The sequence below is a fragment of the Ochotona curzoniae genome, unplaced genomic scaffold, assembly GCF_017591425.1.
Source record: "Ochotona curzoniae isolate NIBS_2020 unplaced genomic scaffold, NIBS_Ocur_1.0 contig_4501, whole genome shotgun sequence".
Lineage (NCBI taxonomy): Eukaryota > Metazoa > Chordata > Mammalia > Lagomorpha > Ochotonidae > Ochotona > Ochotona curzoniae.
Genome location: NW_024466307.1, coordinates 7,959,378 through 7,970,000, shown reverse-complemented (window position 1 = coordinate 7,970,000; position 10,623 = coordinate 7,959,378).

Below are 10,623 nucleotides of genomic sequence, written 5' to 3'. Positions count from 1 at the left end.
TAACCTTTTCCTGCTAAACTAATACAGTACTCTACAAACAGCATGAAAGTACTTAACAGGTAAATGTTATATGACCACAATTCCCTTCCAACAGGGAAACGACAAGTAGAGAATTTAACTGAAAGGTCACAGGTCTGATTGTTGTCAGACAGCCACAGCAATAAATACTGTATCTATGGTTATTTTAATGATATGCATTAAGTATGCTCATGTATTTTTTTTAAAAAGTGTACCTCCTTTGCTGAATTGTAGTGAATCTCAGCAGGTAATTTGTCAGCTGAGGAATTTAAAAAAGAAAAAGAGAAATACTCTAAATGAATTCAGCAAGACAATGCACATGTGTTGCATATTAATTTTTTCTGTCTTTTTTATAACACATTCCTGAAGATGAAATGGCCTGGGATTCTTCCAGATTGCCAGGGGTAAGATTGAAATTATCTCTGCTATAAAGCAGCCTTAACACTTCTCTGAATCCCTCTCAGTAAGGAAACAGCCTCCGTGTGAATCTATCATTTTCATTAGGAATGGAAAGGCATGTTAGCAAGCTACAAAGATTTTGCAGTGGATTGCCATAGCAAAACATCACAGGTGACAGAGATGTGTCTGTCATAGTGCTGTAGTTGAGAAGCCCACGCAGTGCCAATGTGGAAGGGTTTCTGGTGAGAGCTTTCAGAGAACACTGCTCATGAGGTTCTCTTCTGTCTGCAGGCCTCAAACAAGAAAGTCTCTGATAACAACCCCAATCCACTCATCAGGGACTTATTCCCGTGATCTTATCAAATTCTGATGAATCCCCAAAGCACTCTTCTCCAATACTATCATATTTCAGGTTAGGACTTGAACATATAACGTTGTGGCAAGCACAATCCAGTCCACACCAAAGAACATCTAATTATTTTGCAAGTATAAACAATTTAGAATTTAACCAATTACTGAAATCTAACTAGAAATTTAAAGCATGGGGGGCAGAGTCTAAAAAATTAAGAAACAATCCTATAGAACTTTTTGTTTGTTTGTTTCTTCATTTACTTCTATTTTCTTGCATAATGTAAACCTGAAAAAAAGAATAACAGACTTGGAGAAAAATTTTTTAAAGTTTGAAACTATGATATTAAAGAATTGAACCAGTGGGTCTAGAATCTTGGGTTAAGATTTGCCTGCAAAATTTTTCATGGTGAATTCAGGGGTATGCTAATAGATGCTTAGCATTTAGGGATTTTTTGTTTTGTTTTGAGTTCTTTTTGTACTCTTTACTGACACCCTTGGGTAAATTCTCTCACCATGGCCAATTTCTAGCTATCACTGTGACATCAATACAGGAAAGGTTAGGATAATCACTTGTCCCTTACAAACCATCTCCAACACCAGTGGATGAATATGATTTAAATTCATAGGTCACAACAATATGTAATGGCTTCTATCAGAATCAATATTGGAGTTATTGCTTTTTTAAACACTGGAGACTGAGATAATTTATCCATATGTTTAAGCAAGATACAAATAGACATTTCCTCTTTTATAAGTACAATCAACTGTCTCTAAGTATCAGTCTGTCACTCCTGTTATATACTTTATTGCATCATGAATTCAATAAAAATTATTTATTTTATCATTGTGCTTCAATTATATCTATTATTGGTTAGTTAATGTGGTTATAATCTAAATCATTTATGTCTTTCAGTGGTAGACAAGAAATCTGGAGATGTAAACTAGTAATAGACATTGTAATCTTGAAGATTTTGATTAATTTTATAAAATACTGAGAATATTTTCCCATTTCCAAACAATGTCAGTATATCCAAGAATATCCATAAGTGTAGTAATGATTTTAACTGAAAAAAATTAGTAGATCTGCATTGGCATAATTTACACTATGGTATGTTCCTCATATTTCATGATAGTTAGCATAAACCTTAAACAATAATTATATGAGAATGCAAAATATCTGACAATAAGCACTGGGGCAAGTGTTTGGCTCAGCTGGTAAGATGCCCCTTGGAGTGGAGTTGCTGGGTCTCCTCCTGGCTCTGGCCCTGATTCCAGAGCAGAATCTGGCTCAGGTCTGGGTTAATCTCATCTCCTACTATAGAAGCAATCTAGCTGGATAGGCTGAAAGCAGGTAACTGTGAAATAGTGTGCATCAAGTGCTGAACCTGACATCTGATACCTTATTTCCTTAACCAGATATCACAGTTAGCCAAATTGCAACTAAACTACAAATTCTCGTACTGACGCATATCCTATGCTGCACTGAAGGCATAGGTGAGTGAGGGGATACTGGGATTCTTGTGAAAATATTCTGTTTGGTAAATGTCAGTAAATGAGTCAGATTATTTCTGCAAATATGATTCAAACTACCTATAATAATTTTGGAATATTCCATTAATAGCCAGTGGCACACCTCCAAGGGAAGATGGTAAATTAAAACATTGTAATAAATTATAAATTGCATACAAGAGAGAAAATAGAGGATTTTATCCATCAAAACTATGCAGGAGCCCTTACACCAAACCAAACACAATTACAAGAACAGACTATTGGTGTAAGTTCATGATCCTGAAGACAGACTTGTGTGATGATATCCAGTAAATTATCAGATCTTCACTTGCAAACTGGAATTCTACATCAAATTCTTCATTCCTATTTGTTCACTCTCCTTTTGCAAATATCTGATGTGTTGATACTATCACTGTATCCTGGAAGATTCAATCCACAGCTAAATAACACATTTATATTAAGTTAGATCCTTAATGGGTAAGTATTTGGTCATCTAGTTCATTAAAGGGAAGGTTTGTATGATTTTGTTTGACATTTAATATGTTGAAACACTCAACCCTGTCTATACTGTTCTCCAATTATAACCCTTTATAATAAAGATACTTCTGCTGTTATTATTCATACTTTGTGAACAGAACAATATTGTCTGATTGGAAAACTACCTTTCTCTCATACAAAATCCTTTTTATTCCTTCTTGCAGATGGAAAATGTTCCTGTACTGCCTATAACTTACAAGGAAGGAGAGAGAGAAAGGGAGAGAAAAAGAATTCTCAGATCAAAAGCTATGGAATATAATTTGAAGGTTAGTGTTTCTTCTCTTGTTCATCTGAAAGCAAGCAAACCAACCTCCAAGGCTGAGCTATGGTCATGATCAAAACTGCTGTTTAGCACCAACACAAAGTCACCAAGGATTCCTTAATGCTGATGGAGTCATCTTGGACAAATGTTGTTAATGCCATAAGGAACCCATCTTAACCAACACTTGTAGTTTATTATAATAAATTACAGTCAAATACATTTTTAATTTATTTTCTTGATTTATCAGCAAGAAGCTGTCATGGATTCAATTAATATCATTGAAATAGAGATTTTACTTTGGCTGAAACAGTCATGACTCAAGGACTCAGTGAAAGTACGTAAGAACATAGGAATGTGTGTTAAAGTCTCAGTGCCACTTAGCACATTTAAACCAGTTCCAATGTCCAGAGCTCCATTTTCCCTTCACCTTCAAAGGTACTGAGGAATTATGCAAACATCTAATTTCTGAGACTGGGATTCAACCATATTGATAGACTTAACTCCCCTTTCCTTTAAACCTTTTGTTCTCACCTCGTCACAAAAAATACATAGTAGATGGAAGTCACTAACAGAGATGAGAATGCCACGAAGAGTGAGCATTGCCTTCCAGCATACCGGCCCTCAAAGACATCTCCACGCCATCTCCCATAGGAAATCCAAGGTCCTTATTTCCACTGGAAGTTCTTCATAGCATGCTGATAACACCACACATTCCTTTACGCTTAATACATCATGGTAATTTCTTTGCCAAGGTTTGCTTCATTTTTTTCATTGTATTAATGAAAATGGTATATCCCAGAAGCATCTTCCAGAATAGGTATTTTAAATTAGGAAGAACATTTCTTTACATTGATTATAAATAGATGATGCTAATATCAATATTTAAACTAATTTTTAAATCATGACCATTCTTAAAATCAGAAAAGAAACCATTTGCCAAGCCAAAAACTAAGTAGAAACAAACAATATTAATTACATTAGCCTGAACAGAGGAGGGATACAAGAAATACAGGTTCTTGGCTATTGTCAACCTACAGGTTCCTGGAAAAGGGAGACTTTGAACTAATGTATTCTCAATGTATTTCATTCCTTTCTGTATATCAAATCTTATACCTTCCTGATACCTTTAAGATGAGCCATTGTTGATAGTTGTAATAAAAAATTAATCTGCCACTAAAACGATTCCTTTGCATTGAAGTAACAGAGCTACTGTTTTGATTTCTGCACAATCTTTAATCCATTTATTGTTCTCACCTGCAGATAATGGAAAAGAGACTCATGTGACTTAATTTACCCAGTTAAACCATTTTTATGCACAACAAAACCAATTTTTTTTTAATTTTTACAACAACCTATACAACACATTTGAAAATAAGAATCTGGAAGGGAAAATGTCAAAGAAATAAAAATTTTTGAAAATGGTATTTAAACAACCTATTTAAAGTTAGGAGACTATATAAAAGGAAATCACAATTGCAAATCTTCACTCTAAAGCCAAGATACACTGTTGATTACATTTTCCATTAGATGAGCATGTGTGTGTGTGTGTTTGTGCACACGTGCTCCCACAAAAGATGTGCAGTGTGAAAAATGGAAAGTATTTCACAGCATTGCAGGCGAGATGGATGCACTAATAGGCTGGGTCAGCTCACATGCCCTGGTCCGCAGCTTCCGCTCTGATGTTTAGGAATGCTATTTTGAAAGGTAGGGCAAGAGGTCTGCCCTTGCATCCACAAAAGCACAGACCAAAGCAACCAGATGATAATTAACCCTTCCCATTACTATTCTTTGTCAAAGAATGAGCTATTAGTTGTAGAAAAATTAGCTACATCTTTAGGGTATCCAGGGGGAACTGTCTGAAGACAATAAACATTACTAAGCACTTAGACTACCATCCTGTCATGAAGCTTTGCATCTGCATCAGCATTGTCCACGCATGTATTGTGCACAAAATCTAGCTTCTTTAGTCACCCAATAGATGCTGTGAGGGACATGGAAGGGGTGTCAGTGGCCAGCAGAGGCTAAGAACGTTCATATCTGGATCACACACCCACTCATCCCTTTTTGCATAAAACTTAATATCCTATCACCACTTGTTTCATATTCCTCTGTTTCATCTATCCTGTAATTATAACAAGCAAGTAATGGCATCTCTTTGTTACTCACATCACGGAATTATTTAGAAGATAAATAAGGATATTTCAAAACATTTCTGGAGAAATGAAATTTTTTAAAATGTTTATGTTAATGTAAAAATCTTTTGAAAACCATATGTAGTTTTCTCATAAGTTATCTTCACACATTTTTAAAGCCTTTTTTTAAGAAAGGACTTAATTTTTGCAGGAAATTCCATTTTCCAGTAAGTTGTTGAAGTCCCTTCAACATTAATGGAAAATTCTGTCAATGAATGAGAGTCAACCTGACAAAAGTCCCATTTCAAAAATTAAATGTGGAATAAAGACATTTGGAGAAAGCAAAAGAGAAAGTCATTTTCAAACTGTTGGGATTTTCCAGAAAGATTTTCTAAAGGTCAACATTGTCAACTCTGAGTGCACTGTTGTTATTTTCTTTTTAGGGGTTGAGGGTACACATTTTTCCTTCCTTCTTTCAAAGGCATTTAAAAACCAATGTCCCAGTTCCACAGCCAGCATCTCTACAGCATTCAAAAGATACCCAGTCAATCACAGCCTCAAACAGGAAAGAGAAGGTTAGTTCTCACTTAAGTAAAGTTTAGTGAAAAGCCAACAGATCCATGTGATTACAGCTAGATCAATGATGCATGGTTCAGAAAGGTTTTACACAAGCAGCAGTCTTAGGATGACTCTAAGGAACAAGAAGGTCAGGAAGAAACATAAACACAATGTCCTATGCACGTGCCTCACCTTGGGTCCATGAGGAATCTGATTAGCTTGTCCAGGGGGAAGACATTCTTGCCACAGGGACAGAGGCAAAGTGTTTCCATTGCCACAAATGGCACATTGGTAATGAGCATGTCAGCCAAGGTTTTCTGCTGGTCAGAGTCGCAAAAATTCCGGTCGATATCTTTTATGAGGAATGACAAATATAAAAAGATAAACTCTACAGTATCAGATAAATTATATGGGCTCTTACTAGATCCCAAGCAGAAATTTAACAATGTGTAATCAATTTCAAAGACTTCTGCTCATTCAAGGAAACAAAAGGCTTTCCCAAAAAAGATTCCCATGAGGCTAGAGTTTGTTATGGTCAGCCTACAGAACTCAAGAGCTGTCCACACAGATGCAGTTTCAACAGGAGTTTCTAGTGACTTGTCAGACAATGGGAAATACTCAAAGAAGCATATGGAAAAGGGCCAGTTTTGAATCATCTATCCAAGCAGAATGCATTTGAACTCTCACTGTCTGCATTTTCCTAACACCCCAACTCCCTTTGTTTTTGCTACAGTGACAGAACTGTGCTGGATCTTTCTTATAAACTCTGGAAGGTTACTCCTCACCCCACCTTGCTGTGCTTCTCACTGCTTTGGGGTTTATTCTAGCTGTAAAATGAAGGAAAACCTACTTACATTTTCTTCATCCATAACAGCATAAGCAAACATTTTTGCACACATGTCAATTGAGGTTCTCATCTGGTTTTCTTTGCGAAAATCTATGAATACAAAGTATTTTCCTATGTTTATCCTTCCTCTTCCGGATTTGTCTGCTTTTTTTCAATGGTCAATGTGGAATCCAATACCTCTGCAGAAATTATAGTTACTTGTCATGGTAATGTATCTCAGAAACCTCACACCTCAAAGACACACACAGGCACCAAAGCGACTGTGAAAGACCTTGGGGTGTGTGATGCCTATCTCCTAACCGCATGCACTTCTCTAAGTCACTGCCCCATCTGTTCAGATTAAGTAGAAAATATCACAAAAATACCTCCCTCACTAGCCTGAATTGTAAAATACGTAATAATTACATTTATTTTATATCTCAAAGTGACCATTCCAGTTTGTTTCATTAGCTATAACCTTAAAATATCAGTATTTGCAATTATCTTGATCCAATTTGACATGCGCAAAAGCAATGGATACCTATTAATTTATAAATTGCCAATAGGCACTACCAAATAATTTCATTTCTTACATACATGATATGCCGGTGTTCAAGACAATAATACAACAAAAATTATCGCTGGACATGTGTCCTCAGAAATAAAGAAAAACAAATATCTGTCATATACCTGAAGTGTTTCAGCATTTTTTTTTATTTTCCCAAGATTCAGAAGCTTTCAATGATTTTAGAAGCTACACATCCTATGAAATGCCTTAATCCAACATGACTGATCCCTAAGTTTAGTGATGGGATTTGTTTTTATCAACTTACTTCAGCCTTCAAATTTTCCCTTAAAAATTGTGCAGACTGTGTGTGCCTGCACAAATACTGAATTATATTATTAAAGATTTCTCTATTATTCAGGTAAGGAATAATGTTGGTTCAATCACAACAGACAGATGACCAGCGCACCTGATAGTTTAAGTGTTAAATACAAGCCAGCCAGAGCCTGGCAGAGGGTGGGAGGTCTTAGTCGCATGTCAGAATGCCTGAGATTGGAACCTGCCTCTGCTCCTTCCCCAGCTTCCTGCTAATGCTCACCTGGTGGTAACTGGAGGCAGCTCCTGGCTGTGGCCTGGCAGAGGCTCCAAGTTTGTCAAGCATCTGGGCAGTGGGCCAGCAGACAGAGAAGCTTGCTGCCTCTAATGTTCTGCCATTCGAATAGAGGAAATAAACATTAAAAAAAAAAACCTTCACAATAAAAAGTTATAGAGTTTTACTGGTGTTATGTCATAAATCTAAAATAATATGAAATCTTGGAGAAAACCCAAGAGCTATTTATGTGGCTTCTTGCAATAAAATTACAATTACGTAAAACTAAACACATACAAACCACTTGAATTTGAAAGGAAGACACTTTTCTAATCTGCAATTTAAAAAATTTTAATTTAACTCTAGTTCTGTGGATTGTAAAGACTTCTTTTTCCAGGTTCTCCTGGATAAAGCATATCCACAAAGAAACTAGCGGCCTGTCGTCAATCATCCAGGTACACGGGATGAATCAGAAGACTATCAACTTAAAATTTCTTGTAAAATAACTAATTCGTTGATTGTTTTCTTTATGCTTGTATTTACGAAGTTTTATCTTTTCTTCACTAGACAAATCTAACTTTCGTGTTTCTCTTCCCAAACATAATTTATGAGTTCTGATTTCCTTTTATCATGATTCCCTCCCCCAAAATAGTTAAAATTCAACATCTATTTAAAAAAAAAGTTAAATCCAAGATCTTAAAAACATGTACTTTACTAGTTCAGACAAATTAATTGCCAAAATGATGGTTCCTAAACAAGACATAAAACCAAACAAATTGCTTTTTCAAACAGAAGGTTGAAGTCAGGAAACAATTGAGGCTTAGAACTGGAATATTAGTCACTGCACTGTGACCTGTCACCTTATGTGATAAAATACACAGGTCAGAATTGACAATACATACTCATGGCTGATCATGGCTGCCAGTTATTGATCAAAGGAGGAAAAAAAAGTACTTTGCAGGAAAAACATTGCTCTGAATTACAAACATCCGTTCTCCTGAGACTCAACAACTCCCTGGGTTTCTCCCCCTGGAACAGAAGCGAGAGGTGAGTGCAGCCAGTATTTAATATCAAGTGCATGTGGTGTTTAATCAATAGTCTTCCACTTTGTTCCTCGGTGTGGAAAGCAGTGTCTATTCATTCAGCAAAGGTTAATGCCAAGGGTCAAGTGATTTCACACTCTCGGTAGGATCCACAACATTTCAGGAGTTCGGATGGCTTGGACAATGATGACTCCGTTGGACTGATTTATTGCCACTCCACGGCCCTGCTTAATACTAAAGTGCTCTCTTATGATAATATCTCAGAAAATAGCACTGATAAAAGAGGAGGCAATAATTACCTACATTTTGAGGTAATGTCTTCATTTCTAACATCCTATAAAGATGTAAGGTCCATTTAAAATGATCTGCTTCTTGGATTAGCAAGCCATTTAAACAAGATCTGATCAGCATTTTCTCTTTTATGAAATATGCCAAAGAAGAAATTCAGCAACCATATAATGGAAATGTAAATTATGAGTAGTTTACAGTTTAACATATATTTTAGATAATCCTCTCTAATGTTTACTTATTGTAACATTTGCAATATCAGACAAAGGAAAAATATTGCAAGTGGGAGGAAAAATATGACTCACTTAGCATTTTTATTAAGCAAGAGAGTTTGCAATTTCACTTCTTTTTCTTTCGGCAATTCTAACACAAGACAGGTGTGCTGAACACGCTTACATGTTCTTTCGAAAGAAGTGCACTTAAAGCAGCCTTCGCTGAGGTCATTGCTTTAAACTAGAACATATTTGGCTATGTCGGAGGCCCCATCTTTAACAAGTTCGCATCCATGATTATTATTCAGCAATGCCTTACTCCAGATGTGTTTTAGATAATGAAAGAAGTTCAAATGTCACCAGGAAAACAGTGTGAGAAGAATTAATTGGAAAGCTTATCCTAGGAAAGTCATTTAGAATCTAGTTCTCCCTAATATATCAGTGAACGGTGAATTCATCAATCAGTAAGATAAAATAAATTCTGTACATTTATCTAAAGACATCCTGTCACTGGAAGTGAAGGATATTTGAGACCGTATTTCACATCCTATTCCAGATGACGAATATGTAAAATAGTCCAATCTATGTTTCCTGCCTCACACTCCCTCATTCCCGAATGCATACGGCATTCCTTCCTGAATACTGGACAATAGTCAGTGCAGCAAACAACAAAGAATTCAAATATAGTTAATGTTTTTTAAAGAAACTACTTTGAAAAATTATTTAAAGGTGTGTGTAAATTATTGTGGATGAGTTTTTTTGTAAGTCCCTCTCAAAGGGAATTATTGTAAAGGCCATACATTTCACAGCGTATAGTAGAAAAAAAAAAAAGGAGAGATAATAACAAACTTTAAAAACAGGAGAGGCTGATTGAACAAAGCAAATACATTAGCTTCAGCATACTTAACACTTCAGGACTGGAAAATAATAGATTGTCCAAGAATCTGCCCAAAATGTCTCAATAACTGTCCACTTACACTGTTCTTAGGCTAAAGATATTTACTGAGAAAGGTAGTTCAGTTCTTTGACTCATGGATAAAACGTCGGCCTAAAATTAAAGTATGCCTGATTTTACCCTTCAAAAACTATCAAGTAAATTAAAATGCGTGTGATCATTTTTATGACTAACAAAACTTACAGTTGAGTCTCTTTTTACATGTACTGGCCAAAATAATATGCATTCCATAATTTTGCCTAGAGTAGCAATAAGAAATAAAATATAAGCAACTGTTCACATTTTTCTATAACTGAGAGATATATTTTTTAAGAATGCATCTTTTATTTCAACAGCAGTGGTTCAAATTTTGTTCAAATGTAGAAAACCAGTATGTGATCACTGCCTTTTTCCACTCCCCTCAAGTGTGCTCATGTGTGCGGGGGAGAAAAAGGAAATA